The following is a 15,481-nucleotide window of genomic DNA, read 5'->3' as shown; positions in this document are numbered from 1 at the left end:
GCAAGAAACCTAAAGTCTCTCACTCTCGACGAGCTAATTGGTTCCCTTCTCACTCATGAGATGATGGTGAAGGAAGATGAAAGGGAAGAGAAGAAAAACAAGAAGAAGAAGAAGAAGAATGAGGACGTAGGCATCAATGAAAGCTATCAAGATTCAAGTGATGACGTGGGTGAAGACGATGATAAACAAAAAGAAGAGATGGTCAAGCTCTTGAACGAACTCAAGAGATTCATGATTTCCAAGGAAGTGAAACATGAATCAACCAAGAAGAAGAGTCCCCCGGTATGTTTCGATTGTCAAAGAAAGGGGCATGTCATGTATGAATGTCCTCTTCTAAAGAAAAAGGGGAAGAAGGCATTTGTTGCATCTTGGAGTGATGAAGATGATTCCAATGATGAAGATGAAGTAGTCAACCTATGCCTTATGACCACTCAAGAAGAATTCGAGGTATCTTCTAACTCAAATGAATTTAATTCATTTACTTTTGATGAGTTACAAGATGCTTATAATAAGTTGTATTTGGGATTTAAGACCATGAATTCCAAATATACGAAAATAATTTCAAAACTCAAAATTGAAAATAAATCGATTTTGAAAGCTAGAGTTGATTTTGAAAATCAAAATGAAATTTTGAAAAATGATTTAGAACTTTTAAAAATCAAAATAAATGATTTAGAAAAGAAAAATTTTGAGTTAGAAGAAAGCTTAACAAAAGAAAAAGAATTAATTTCTAAAAACAATCTATTATGTTTAAAAATGGCAAAATGCTCACATTGCCATTATCATGTTCATATGGAACATACTTGTCCTTTGAAGAAAGGAAAACATTTTAAAATTAGGCAAGTATGGGTTCCAAAAGGAACAAGGGGCATTGTAACTAACGTTCAAGGATCCAAAGCAATTTGGATACCAAAATCTACTTAAATGTCTCTTGTAGTTGTGTGGAAGCAATTGTGATGAAAATGATGATATTCAAGATGCTCTAGCCACACATGAAAAAGGAATGGGTAACCTCTAAGCTTAATACTTTTAATTTTGGATTATTTGGTTGCTCATTTGATTTTAAGCATGCATGAGTTTTGGTTTTAAATGATTATGCATCATTGTTTTAATCTCATGTATGTTGAAAAGATGATTATGATGAACATTTTAAAATTGTAATGATTTTTCAGAATTTTTAGTTCATCATAATAAAATTTTGGTCAAAATTTGTTTTAATGCAAATGATATCTCTCTAACAATTGATATCAACTTTTCAAATACTTTGATTTTATAAATCTTAAAAAAAATTGACCTAAATTTAAATGTTTATGCATGTGGTTTAAATAAAAATGATATCCCTCTAATAATTGATATCAAAAATTTTCAAATGCATAACATTTTTAGAAAACTTTATGCATATGATCTTAAATTCAACAATTGGTATTGCATAAAGTATTTTAGTCTTGGATATATTGAATTTCATATGCTACTAACATGTTTGTTATTCTTTGTTGAAATTCAATTTTGTTTAAGCGTCAAGATCCTAAAAGAAAATTTTTATTTGGAATGCATTTATTGAGGGGGAGATTTGATTTTTTTAAAATGATTTTTAAAATGTCAAATTTACTACTTACTCTCCAAAGTTATTTTGAACTTCAAAGATTAGAGTCTTTTTGATTTAACAAAAAGGGGGAGAAGTGTGAAGGTGTTAAAGTGGAGAAGTGTTAAAGTAAGGGGGAGTAATTTCAAACTTGATTTCAAAATCTTAAAATTACTCAAATGTTTTGTTATATCAAAAAGGGGGAGATTGTTGAAAACATTTTGATGTTTCGATATAACAAATTAAGTTAAATGAATTTTAAGATTTTACAAAAGATTTTCTAAGTATATTCGATGTAATTATTCGAATATCAAAATATTACTCCAAGTCTTTCAAAGTTCATTTTAATCCTTACTAAAGTGTAAAATTGTGTTTTATACTTAAACTATTTTAAAACAATTTTACAAAGTATTTCGAGCCTTAATCGAGCCAAAAATATTTTCTTTTTAAAGGGTTTCAAGAAAAATCAGATTGTCCAGGGGGTACAGATTCCCCCCCAGGGGGAACAGATTCCCCCCAGGGGGTATCGATTCCCCGGGAACAGATTCCCTCCAGGGGTATTGATTCCCCGGGTACAGATTCCCCCTGTATGGTTTGGCTCCGAGAAATAACAGATTACTCGGAGGGAACCGATTCCCCCCCTTGAGGGTACCGATTCCCTCACTGTTCATCAGCCCAACGGTCATAATATTTGAATATTATTAAGGGGTATCGATTCCCTATGAAGGGGTACCGATTCCCCCCCATTCTGGGTAGCCTATTTTTGCAGAAAAATCATTCTCAAACGGCTCCAAAACATCCCCAACGGCTAGATATGACTTCAAACACATTCCAAGCTATAAATACAAGCTAAGGACACTTGAAGAAGTAAGAGAACAACTATCCAAGCAATCAAACACAAGAGAAGAGTTTTTCATTCTTATTTCATCTTTCTCTTGTAAATATTTTGTTCTTGTGAGCTCAATCTTGTAAACACTTACCTTAGAGAGGTTTTCTTGTTTACATCTTTTATCCTTTTGTAAAGGGGAAAGGTTCTAGCTAATCCCGTGTAAAAGCTAGGGAACGGTTCTAGTTTAACCCGGAAAAACTAGGGAATTTGTAAGGTTACTCTTTATCCTCAAAAGAAAGAACAAATTAGTGAATTTGTTGGAAAATCCTTGGTGAGGAGCTAAGGTAGTGGACGTAGACTTTGATTGAGAAAGTCGAACCACTATAAATCACTGTGCAATTCTCTATCTTTCAATCTCCTTACTCCCTAAACACAAAACCGTTCCGACCCCTCTTTGCAAATCGTTCCGGTTGTCGTTTCGAGCTTCCGAAAATCCTAACAATTATGTTTTTAACATTTTCCTTGTATGATCAATGTGATCTTAAGTAGCTCATTTTCTCGTGTTAAAAATATATATTTATTATATTTTAAATTTTTGATTTAATTATAAATCTTTATTGTAATTTAATTTTTTTATTTTCAATAAAATTATCATCTTCTATAAAAAAATAGTTTGAAAAGTCCCTTTTTTGTCATGAGACTTCAAAAGAGTATATAACAATTTTTTAAATGAGTAATCTTACGATAGCTTTTAAATAAAATAAAAGTAAAATTAAGCAAAATTTGATTTCATTTGAGAAAAAAGCCATCTCGAGTTTTGAGTTGAGATTTTGAATTTTAATTTGCAAGTTCGAATAATTAAAAATTAAACCAATAACATTTTGGTTTTTAACTTAGTAATTTGACTATTTTACAACTTGATCCTTGATTTTCTTAATTACTTTTTCAATCCACCGTAGATATGAAGCTTTAATTCATTTTTGACAACAAATTTACAATTTTTGCAATTTAATATCTCAAGTTTACATGTTTTTTTCTCATTTCTTCAATTTCTCATTCATTTTAAGAATAAATTATATTATTTTATTTAAAATTTAAGAGTGAAATTAAAAATTAATTATTTTATTAATATGTTACATCATCAATCTAACAAGAGTTACCGGTCCAATGATCAAAATATAATAAATTAATACTATGTTATCAAAACATTATTTTCCAAAATTGGATGATCAAAATAAGAAGAAAGCCAAACAAAACTGATACCCGTTATAGTTTACCCTTGTATAAAAATAGAATGTGGTTGATGCATTTCTTAATTACTTATAAAAAGCTCCTAATTTATACAGATTTGGTGGTGTAAGTTCACCATACACGGTTCTGAGTATAAATAATCGTCTTGTTTCCCATATGTTAGGATAAGCAGCTGAAACAAATGTTACACTAAAACCATGAAGAGTCTGTTGAGTAAAATTTAGAGTATACAACTCTAAATTTACTAATATTGGACCCAAACAAGTAAACAAATTACTTGTATTATACCCACAATAAAAGAAACTACAACACTTTCCAAAGACCACTCATAATTTGAAGAGAAATAAACACTCAATAGAAAGCTCACAACTTATACTCAAGACACTAATGTTTGCGTTTTGTGAGTACTATAAAATTATACGCAAATAATGTGCAAGTATACACAATCGCTCAAGTAATAAAGTGATGAGTGAGTATCGTCTCTACATGGATTGGGTGAAATTACAAAAGTCCAACCAAAGCAATGCAATATTCTATCTAAATATAGTTAGTCTTGATATATACAAATGTCACGGCAAATGAAAAGTGTATGAAGGTGGATGTAGATGAATGGTCTGATGTTGTAGCAAATGAAAATGCAGTGGCAAGAACAGATGTTTAGAGTTGAAAATGGCGCAATGTCAAGGCAATGAAAAAAGATAAAAACAGTAAATAAACATCAAATAAATGATGAGTAGATAATCCTCACACACAAGGTTCCACTTGAATGAATGGTAGGGATTGATTTAAGGATGCTAAACTTATCTCTCACGCAGATTTATGCTATCTAATCTTTACTTACTTGACAGGGTTTTTCGAAAGTGTTCCCGCTATCTCTAGTCAAAGGAACCTAACATAATAGGATGCCAAGGCATCTACTCTCACTTAACGATGTTGACAGCCCACACTATTGATAACAACACCCTTTTTAGTCGTTGAAATCCTATCTTAGTCTCTCTCGAGTACTAAGGGATTAGGATATAGTATTCCTAGGCCGGTTCAAAGCCCCTTGAAAACACTATAGCCCATTGCTTATGAGGATCTTGTCTTGTGTTTCTCTCGAATACTACAAGTATTTTTAGCTTAGGTTTCTCTCGAACACCTAACCTTCATCTAAGAAATGAACACTCTCATGCCTCTTACAAGCCTAGATGATGAAGTATTCAAAAGCAAAGCAAGCAAATAACCAAGATAAACATAAATCTACCATTAAAATAAAGTTTAAATATCCATTAAAACAACCACCACCAAATAAGTTAGTTCATAGTGGGGTTCGAAATATCCATAGAACAAGCCATAAAATATTCGTTCCAACAACCCAAAAATAAATAGAAAAATAGCATCAAAGGGAAGTGAGAAGAAGCCTTCGACGCGCGCCACCGGAGGTCTTCTCGGCCACCACAAACCACCTTAGCTCGTCCTAGCTCCTCTCGAACGCCTAGCTCGCCACTCCTTGAAGCTTTATAAATGGAGGAAAACCCAAGGAAGAAGAAGGGAAAAAAGTAAATAAAAATAGGATTTTTTTTCTCTACCTATGCCTTCCCCGTTTATCTCCCTTGTGAGGTGTCATTTATAATAAAAATATCTAGGGGTAATGATGAGGTTATTGGGTGTTGTTGGGTAAAAAAATACCCCTCATAACCCTAGAATCACACCATATGCATGAACATTATCCTTCAGGTGACAGTGGTCTTCTGGCAGGCGGTTATAACCATCATTTCACGTGCAGAGCCAGCTGTCCTCGTACAACTGTATCTTTTTGTCATTTTATGCGCCAAAAATGCCAAGACATTTCAATCTGCTTCAGCAACGTGTGATGCCACGACATTACTTCCCAAAGAATCCTTTTGCTTGCTATTCCATGCACACCACAAACAACTGCACATTTCTCTCATACATCACCATTAAGAAATAAAACAACAATACCACCACACATGCAACTACATGATCCTAAAATGACTAAAATGAGCTTTTAAACAAACAATAACTTAAGTGAAAAATGCCTTAAAAGTAGCCTTTTTAGGAAGTTAACACACCCCCAAACTTAAGCTATTGCTTGTTCTCAAGCAATGGATAACAATTACATAAGTAGAATGTCATAGAAAATTTCAACAACAGAACAGTAGGACAAAATTTAATTTCAACCCTTAGAAAAATAGGCTTTAACATGCTAGACATATCAAGAATTCAAGTACTTTTCCCTAGGTCAAGATTATTTGTGATAGTGTGTGTGCGTGATTGCATCCAATCTATACTTAGCAAATTTAGAAAATTTCTAATCAAGTCCCCTAGTTTTTGTCAAGGCATTTACTTATTCATTAAGCACATTTTTATTCCCTTTTTTTAAACATAAATATTGCTACGAAGATAGTCAGCTCATCACACCTACTCTTCCACACTCTAGGTGAAAGGGAGCATACTTTCCACCCCCGAGCTAGTTAAGTAGAGTCATCTCGTGACTACTTTCATTCACTCATATGTGCGAGGCTGCCATTTATTAAAGAGAGTTCCAGGCAATGCCACGACATAGAGGAGTGTCCCTCTATAGCTATGCCTAAGCATTTATTCATAGTTTCATATATAAGAGAGTTATTTTTTATTTTTCTTTTAAGCACTGTAACATCCCAAACTACGGGTTAGTGACTAAATTGTAAAACTTCAGAATGGGGTGATTAAAGTAGGATATTGGAATAGTTCAATGATTTATTCGAAAGTATTTCCTAAAAATTATTAGTAATTATCAAAGGAATTAAAGGGTAAAATGGTAATTTAACAGGAAAGATTTTTATTTCCTTACAATATAAGGAAACCACGTGTAATGGATGAAAACAAAGCCAGCGTTATCTTCTTCTTCTTTGTTCTTCCATACGAGAAAGCCACATCAAAGGTGAGTTTTCTATTTTGTTGAATTAAAGGTTGAGTTTTGATCATTAGATGATAACTAAGCTTAAAGAAAGCTTAAGTTGTCTTATAATCAAAAGATAAAGAAGTTATAAGAGATTAAAGAAAATGGGTTTTTATATGAAATTATGGAAAAGAGTTGATAAGTTGAATTTGAAGTTAAATTTGACTTGTCATCAACCTAATTAAAGAATATGAAGTATTAGAATTTGATTTAGAACATATTGAAATTTGAGTATGATTTTTGAATTCTAGGAAGAGAAGTGGATTTTGAAGTTAAGGATGTATTGAATGAGTATTAATGAGTTTAAGTATGAGTAGATGAGTTAAGTATATGTAAAGGAGTGAAATAGGAAGTGTTTGAGCAGAAATGAGGTGATTTTCATGCTCAAAATATAATTTCTGGTCATAGGGTATCGATACCATATGAAGGGGTATCAATACCTCATCTTGAACGAAAAAATACATAATGTCAGTATGGTTTCGATACCATATAGGGGGTATCGATACCCCTCTGAAGATAAAAATTTCCAGAATGTAGGCAGGGTATCTATACCATAGGCAGGGTATCTACACCATAGGAAGGGTATCTATACCATAGACAAGGTATATATATCTCAGTTAGGGATGTATCGATACCTATTTTATACAAGAAATGAAATTGGTCTTTCCTTTAGTGTAAAAATTGGAAGATTAAAGTATACAATTGGATTATTGATATGTATAAATGTATTACTATGTAGATATAGAACATAATTTCTTTCCGGAATAAACGAAATATTAGGATCAAGTCAAGCAAGCAAGGCTAAGGTGAGTGCATTTTATAGTTAAAGTGTATAGAGATAAGACTTGTGATAAGTCTATCTCTGATAGTTGAATTCATGTTTCCATTTTCTTGTACATGCATATATATATTATTGTTATAGTGATTTCATGCATAATTCATTATGCTTTAATATGATATTAAGTGAACGAATGCTATTACCAGAGAAACAATCCATGTATGTGAATAATGAAAATGATTATACGTGTTACATGAAAAGTAATGAAAAGATATGAAATGAGAAATGTATTCGTGTTTAAGCCATGTTATATGATATGAGAACTATAGGTATAATTGGCATGTCAAGAGTCGAGAGTTTATAGTGGTCCTTCGGGACATATCCAGTGGTCTTTTGGGACGTATCCAGTGGTCCTTCGGGACATAATGGTCCTTCAGGAAAAATATTTACTGCCCCTAGTGGGAATTTATCGAGCTGTGGTGACATCATTAGTGCACAACCTCAATGTACTCACATACCTCTATTCTCAATAATATACATGGGCAATTGAAAGATAAATTAAAGTGAAAGTGACACAAGAAGGTAAGTTTCATATGTGCATGATATGATTATATATGTCATAGTGAAATATATATATGCATATTGAAATGTCATGATCAAATGGTAAGAATACATATTCATGAATCTATTGTTACATGTTTATCTATTGTCTCACTAAGTCTAAGACTTAGCGTGTAAGTGATTTACACGTAGGAACCAAGAAACAAGAAGAGCAGTAATAGAAGTGGTAAGGACAACATCACTACTAAAAGATCAGATCAGAAGTAATTGACAAATTAGGTATTTTGGTTGTGTATATAGTGTTGGCATGTAATAAGTTGTTAATTAAGAATGCTCTGATCGATTTTGTATTTTATGGTCTCTTTTATGTAAATTAATGTATTTTGTTTTAATGAAAGTTTAAAATTTCCCTGTTTTTCTTTAAGTGTCAAAGTTTAAAAAGTTAATGTGATACATCAGACTCATATTCGGGTCGGATACGGGTATCAGAGCTAAAGTTTTGTCGATTCTCGACATAAAGCGGAGTCTAGAGTGTCGTATAATGTATACATGCCAACAAAATAGTGAAAACTTCTGATATTATAGAATATTAAGTATGTTGTTTTGCTAATAGAACTATATGGTTGTATTTTGTTAGATGTCCAGACATGATAGCTCTAGAAGTGAAGTAGGAGATGATAGGCCCGCTGAAAATAGTAATTCACCTGCCCTGGCCAGGCAGAGTGAAGAACATGCACCCTCGGGAGTGCCTGTAGCTGATCAAGATGTGTTCTTTAGAACGTTAAATGTGGTATTGACGTGTTTCCAACCTTCTGCTACTTCAACTCCAAAAATGAATGTTGCAAAGGAGTTGAAGGGATTAGGAGCACCAGAATTTTAAAGGTGAAGTAGAAGAAGGTCCTTTTACTGTGGACCTTTGGCTTAATGATTTGAAAATCATGCTTTAGGGACTTCATTGTTCCGATGCTGACAAGCTGGATGAGTTGTCTCATTGCTTCGAGGGCAAGCGAGAATTTGGTGGACCAACGTTACATTGAGAATGTCTAGTGATCAAATAACTTGGTCCTTGTTTTTAGAAGAGTTCAACCATAAATACATCGGAGATAAGTTCATTCGACAAATGAAGCAAGAGTTCATGAATCTAAAGAAATGGAACCATACAGTGTATGAGTACGAATGTGAATTCAACAAGTTAAATCGCTTCGCTACTGAGTTAATTCATACAGATAAGGATGCTTGCGAATGGTTTGTAGAAGGATTGCGTCCTCGGATGAAAAAGATGTTAATTGTGTTGAATTTATCTTCATTTCAAGAAGTGGTGAATCGTGCTAAAGCTCTTGAAAGAGCTCAGAATAAGAGGTTCGGAAATTCTCGAGCTCAGACATTGAAAAGATCGGGTGCATCATCGAGTGTTGCACCATCAAAAAGGGGTAGAGATGTTAGTTCTCGACCCCAAGCGCGGTCAGAATTAGTGGCATCCTCTGCTAGAGGATTAAATCTGATGAGGGTCAGACAAACTCAGTCAATGGGATCTGGAGCTGGGAGATCTAACCAAAGCCAAGTCTGACAATGCCCACATTGTGGAAAGAATAATTTCGAGAAATGTAGAATGATTTCTGGAGCTTGCTTTAGATGTGGGGACACCATACATTTTGTTCGGGATTGTCCTAGGGTAGTCGGTGAATTTGTACAGCCAGAGAGGTCTATTTCTATAGGCCAAAGGAGAAGAGGCAGAGGCAGAGGAAGAAGTTAGTCAGAGTCCTCTCCTCAACAAGAGATACGTTCCACTGCTCGAGTGTATAATCTCAGGACCAATGAGGATCGGGATGATCTGGAGATTATAACAGGTACCTTTCTGCTGTTTGATAAACATGTTATGGTATTTATTGATACGGGGTCTATATATTCATACATTACTAGTAAGTTAGTTAGAGAATTGAACATTCAGTTAGAAGCTACTAACAATGAGGTGATAGTGACGAATCCGTTAGGGTACAGTGATCGGGTACATATGGTGAGTCGAGGGTATCCCATATGAATTCAGGGAATTGAATTCCCTGCTAATTTGATGGAATTACCTTTCGAAGAATTTGAAGTGATGTTGGGAATGGATTGGTTATATCATTATTACACTAATGTTGATTGTAGACTGAAAAGAGTAATGTTGAGAAGTCTGGAAGAGGTAGAAGTCGTGGTGTTTAGTGAAGGGTGGAATCCATTGGCAAATGTAATCCCAGTGATGACGACAAAGAAGTTAATGTTACAAGGATGTCAATGGTTCATTGCTAATGTGCTGGATGTAAGAACCAAAGATAAAGAGATTGAAGAAATTCCTATAGTGAGAGAGTTCTCTGATGTATTTCCTGCAGAGTTGCCAGGTTAACCTCCAAACAGGGAGGTAGAATTCCAGATTGAGATAATGTCGGGAACAACACCCATTGCCATTGCTCCATACAGAATGACTCCAAAAGAATTGCAAAAGTTAAAGATACAGTTACAAGAGTTACTGAACAAAGGGTTTATTAGACCAAGTGTATCACCTTGGGGAGCTCCATTTCTATTTGTTAAGAAGAAAGATGGATCAATGCATCTTTGTATCAACTACCGACAACTCAATAAAGTGACCATCAAGAACAAGTATCCACTCCCCCGAATTGACGATTTATTTGATCAATTGAAGGGAACTTCAGTGTTCTCGAATATTGATTTATGTTCGGGTTGTCATTAATTAAAGATTCAAGATAAAGATATTCCAAAGACAACGTTTAGAACAAGATATGGTCACTATGAGTTTATCGTGATGCTGTTTGGAGTTACGAATGCACCAGCTACTTTCATGGATCTAATGAACAAAATATTCCAATCCTATTTGGATCAATTTGTGGTGGTGTTTATTGATGATATTTTAGTGTATTCAAAGTTAGAAGAAGAGCATAGTTCGCACTTGAAGATCGTTTTACAGATTTTACGAGATAAGAAGTTGTATACTAAATTATCAAAATGTGAATTCTGATTGAATGAAGTGGCATTCCTTGGACATGCAATTTCTGCAGAAGGAATTCGAGTGGATCCTCAAAAGATTAAAGCTATTCTGGAGTGGGAAGTTCCAAAGAATGTATCAGAAGTTCGAAGTTTTTTGGGGTTAGCTGGTTATTATCAAAGGTTCTTTAAAAACTTTTCGATAATAGCTTTACCTCTAACTAAGTTATTGAGAAAAGAAGTAAAATTTGCTTGGACTTAGGAATGCCAAGAGAGTTTAGAAAAGTTAAAGAAGATTTTGACAGAAGCTCCAGTGTTAGTCCAACCCGAGTCTGGCAAGAACTTTGCAGTGTATAGTGATGCGTCCCATAATGGATTGGGATACGTGTTAATGCAAGAAGACAAGGTGGTGGCCTATGCTTCGAGGTAATTAAAACCGCATGAGAAGAATTATCCGACACACGATCTGGAGATGGCTGCAGTAGTATTCGCTTTAAAGATCTGGCGTCACTATTTGTATGGTGAAAAGTGCTACTTGTATACGGATCACAAGAGTTTAAAGTACTTGATGACTCAGAAAGAGTTTAATTTAAGACAGAGAAGATGGGTGGAATTTCTCAAGGATTATGATATTGTGGTTGATTTCCATCCCCGCAAAGGCAAATATGCTAGCGGATGCTTTGAGTCGAAAGATGTTTGCAGCTTTGCGAGCTCTTGATGCCAAACTATTATTAGGCAGATATGGTGCAATTTGTACAGAATTGACTATCAAGCTATCATGGCTAGATCGAATTAAAGAATTGCAAGCTAAAAATGAAAAGTGTTCAAAGAAGTTACAGCAAATAAAGAATGAAGAGTGTACGAATTATGAGATAAAAACTAATGGGAACCTATATTATCAAGGGAGGCTAGTGATTCCATATGATAATGAATTAAAGAATGATTTATTAACGGAAACTCACTGTAGTCCATTGACGATGCATCCTAGAGGAAACAAAATGTATATAGACCTCAAGAGTCAATATTGGTGGCCTGGAATGAAGAAAGACATTACAGAATTCGTATCTAAGTGTTTGACTTGTCAGCAAGTCAAGGCTGAGCATCACGTTCCGTCAGGATTATTGCAACCAATGTCTATTCCTCAGTGGAAATGGGAGAACGTAACGATGAATTTTATAACAGGGTTGCCTTTAACTCCGAACAAAAGAGATTCAATATGGGTGATTGTAGACAGGTTGACTAAGTCAACTCATTTCATTCCGATACGAGCTGATTTCTCTATGCATAAGTATGCTGAGTTGTATATCAGAGAGATTATACGGTTACATGGTGTACCTGTTTCCATAGTTTTAGATCGGGATCCTAGATTCACATCACGATTTTGGAAGTTTTTACATGGAGCATTGGTCACACGACTGAAATTTAGCACAACGTTTCATCCTTAGACCGATGGATAATCCGAACGAACCATCCAAATTCTAGAGGATATGCTAAGAGCTTGTGTAATTGAATTCAAAGGATCGTGGGAAAGGTATTTGCCACTTGCTGAATTTGCGTACAACAATAGTTACCAGACAAGCATCAAAATGGCTCCCTATGAAGCTCTATATGGGAGAAGATTTCGTACGCCCTTGAACTGGTATGAACTTAAGGATCGAGAAGTTATTGGTCCTAAGTTGATTCAAGAAACAGAAGAGAAAGTTCAAGTAATTCAGAATAATCTGAAAGCTGCAGCTGATAGACAGAAATCATATGCTGATTTAAAAAGGAAAGAAATTGAGTTTCAAGTCAGAGATAAAGTGTTCTTGAAAGTGTCTCCGTGGAAGAAAGTATTGAGATTTGGACGTAAAGGAAAGCTTAGTCCTTGGTTCATTGGACCATATGAGATCGTTAAAAGAGTGGGACCAGTGGCATATCAATTAGCTTTGCCACTTGAAATGGAGAAAATTCACAATGTCTTTCATGTTTCAATGCTTCAGAAATAAAGATCTGATCCCTCTCATATCGTGTCACCAGAAGAAATAGAAGTGCGAACGGATTTGACGTATGAGGAAGAACCGATCCAAATTTTAGCTCATGAAGTTAAACAATTAAGTAACAAGATTATTCCATTAGCCAAAGTATTGTGGAGAAATCACAAGGTGGAAGAAGCAACGTGGGAACATGAAGAGGACATGAAGATTCAGTACCCCCATCTATTTGTACAATGAAAATTTGAGGACGAATTTTCTTAAGGGGGAGAGATTTGTAACATCCCAAACTATAGGTTAGTGACTAAATTGTAAAACTTCAGAATGTGGTGATTAAAGTAGGATATTTGAATAGTTCAATGATTTATTCGGAAGTATTTCCTAAAAATTATTAGTAATTATCAAAGGAATTAAATGGTAAAATGGTAATTTAATAGGAAAGATTTTTATTTTCGAAACCACGTGTAAGGGGTGGAAGAGTTATCTTCTTCTTATTTGTTCTTCCATACGAGAGAGCCACAACAAAGGTGAGTTTTCTTTTTTTTTTATTTGTTGAATTAAAGGTTGAGTTTTGATCATTAGATGATAACTAAGCTTAAGGAAAGCTTAAGTTGTCTTATAATGAAAAGATGAAGAAGTTATAAGAGATTAAAGAAAATGGGTTTTTATATCAAATTATGAAAAATAGTTGATAAGTTGAATTTGAAGTTAAATTTGACTTGTCATCAACCTAATTAAAGAATATGAAGTATTAGAATTTTATGTAGAACATATTGAAATTTGAGTATGATTTTTGAATTCTAGGAAGAGAAGTGGATTTTGAAGTTAAGGATGTATTGAATGAGTATTAATGAGTTTAAGTATGAGTAGATGAGTTAAGTATATGTAAAGGAGTGAAATAGGAAGTGTTTGAGCAGAAATGAGGTGATTTCTGTGCTCAAAATATAATTTCTGGTCATAGGGTATCGATACTATATGAAGGGGTATCGATACCTACTCTTGAACGAAAAATTACATAATGTCAGTATGGTATCGATACCATATAGGGGGTATCGATACCCCCTGAAGATGAAAATTTCCAGAATGTAGGCAGGGTATCTATATCTCAGTTAGGGATGTATCGATACCTACTTTATACAAGAAATGAAATTGGTCTTTCCTTTAGTGTAAAAATTGGAAGATTAAAGTATACAATTGGATTATTGATATATATAAATGTATTACTATGTAGATATAGAACGTAATTTCGTTCCGGAATAAACGAAGGATTAGGATCGAGTCAAGCAAGACAGGCTAAGGTGAGTGCATTTTATAGTTAAAGTGTATAGAGATAAGACTTGTGATAAGTCTATTTCTGATAGTTGAATTCATGTTTCCATTTTCATGTACATGTATATATATATTATTGTTATAGTGATTTCATGCATAATTCATTATGCTTTAATATGATATTAAGTAAACGAATGCCATTACCAGAGAAACAATCCAGGTATGTGAATAATGGAAATGATTATATGTGTTACATGAAAAGTGATGAAAAGATATGAAATGAGAAATGTATTCATTTTTAAGCCCATGTTATATGATATGAGAGCTATAAGTATAGGGTGCATGCCAAGAGTCGAGGGTTTTTAGTGATCCTTCGGGACATATCCAATGGTCATTCGGAACGTATCCAGTGGTCCTTCGGGATGTATCCAGTGGTCATTCGGGACGTAATGGTCCTTCAGGACAAATATTTTCTACCCCTGATGGGAATTTATCGAGTTGTGGTGACAACATTAGTGCACAACCTCAATGTACTCACGTACCTCTGTTCTCAATAATATACATGGGCAATTGAAAGATAAAATAAAGTGAAAGTGACACAAGAAGTTAAGTTTTATATGTGTATGACATGATTATATATGTCATAGTGAAATATATACATCCATATTGAAATGTCATGATCAAATGGTAAGAATGCATATTCATGAATCTATTGTTACATGTTTATCTATTGCCTCACTAAGTCTATGACTTAGCGTGTAAGTGATTTACACGTAGGTACCAAGAAACAAGAAGAGCATTAATAGAAGTGGCAAGGGCAGCATCACTACTAAAAGATAAGATCATAAGTAATTGACAAAGTAGATATTTTGGTTGTGTATATAGTGTTGGCATGTAATAAGTTGTTAATTAAGAATGCTCTGATCGATTTTGTATTTTGTGGTCTCTTTTATGTAAATTAACGTATTTTGTTTTAATGAAAGTTTAAAATTTCCCTGTTTTTTTTAAGTGTCAAAGTTTGAAAAGTTAATGTGATACCTCGGACTCATATTCGGGTCGGACGGGTTAGGGGCGTTACAAGAACAATACTATATTTCAATTCCAAAACTAACTAGTGTTCATTCATAAAAATTTTCTAACTATAGAGAATATACAAATCGTGTAATTTTTTTTCACAAAACATCAAGCCCTAGAGTGAGTTCTATCATTCCCAATAGTAATTTACATTCAAATTCTAGCCTAACAAATTCATCATCATCGGGTATCCTCAAAACATTCTATCTAACTATCCTACCATTTACTGATGTCATGGCATAAT

Source organism: Hibiscus syriacus, unplaced genomic scaffold (assembly GCF_006381635.1).
Source record: "Hibiscus syriacus cultivar Baekdansim isolate YM2019G1 unplaced genomic scaffold, ASM638163v2 tig00112044_pilon, whole genome shotgun sequence".
Taxonomy (NCBI): domain Eukaryota; kingdom Viridiplantae; phylum Streptophyta; class Magnoliopsida; order Malvales; family Malvaceae; genus Hibiscus; species Hibiscus syriacus.
The sequence above is the reverse complement of the archived record's forward strand: the minus strand, read 5'-3'. Positions refer to the sequence as shown.